General features: G+C 30.4%; 1 protein-coding gene across 3 annotated transcripts in view; it reads left to right on the top strand.

Annotated features, from left to right (window-relative positions):
- Positions 1 to 695, top strand: part of LOC134700386 (multiple PDZ domain protein-like) — a 157,490-nt gene that overhangs the window by 59 nt on the left and 156,736 nt on the right. Inside the window, exon 1 of one of the 3 annotated variants that reach the window (XM_063561769.1) lies at positions 123 to 183. The exons of 1 other annotated variant lie outside the window; for it this stretch is intronic. The gene's annotated coding sequence lies outside the window, so the exon portion shown is untranslated. Of the gene's footprint in view, positions 1 to 122; positions 184 to 695 lie in introns of those variants that run through there. One more of the 3 variants, XM_063561771.1, reaches the window with a different exon arrangement.

Below are 695 nucleotides of genomic sequence, written 5' to 3'. Positions count from 1 at the left end.
GTAAGTTGTCACTATTAGTTTTTCTTTAACAAACCTGCTATATTATGTTATGTTTGTTTACATTGTGTAGGAAACCAAACTAATATAGTTAACTATGAACAACACAGATATATCAAAACAAAGCATTATTTTCCTCCATTGTTTACAATGTTGCCCCTACTTTGCTGCAAAAATGTATGGAATGTAGGTGTAATCTACGTGTAGCCGCTGGTCTGATGTATCTTTTTCAAATACGAATTTATCCCCATATCCCGAATTAAAGGCCTCTTACGGAATATAAAACGTACATTGAAAACATTTAATGAACGAATTTGATGTATCTATCATAAGGACAAAGTACATGTATGCAGTGTTATCATGGTTATGATGTACAAATACATATGTTATTGTTTATGTTAAAACAATGTATGTAAGATAAAAGTCCCAGATAAATAAATGTATAGAGTAGTGAATGTTTTATTTAAAACAAAACCCAACAATTAAAATCAGATCTTAAAATAGAACTCGGAGTACATGTACAATTTAAAGTAGTTGCATTTCAGTCAAAAACTTTCTCAGTGCACATCATTTTTGAGTTTATAGGCGTCGTCGCTTCTGTTCTCATGTTGAGCGATCAATTTGAAAATAAAAATTGATGCTATAAATTTGCATGAATTTTCGGCAAATTAAACTTCTATATTGATATTCATCACTGC

Source organism: Mytilus trossulus, unplaced genomic scaffold (assembly GCF_036588685.1).
Source record: "Mytilus trossulus isolate FHL-02 unplaced genomic scaffold, PNRI_Mtr1.1.1.hap1 h1tg000138l__unscaffolded, whole genome shotgun sequence".
Taxonomy (NCBI): Eukaryota; Metazoa; Mollusca; class Bivalvia; order Mytilida; family Mytilidae; genus Mytilus; species Mytilus trossulus.
The sequence above is the reverse complement of the archived record's forward strand: the minus strand, read 5'-3'. Positions and strand labels throughout refer to the sequence as shown.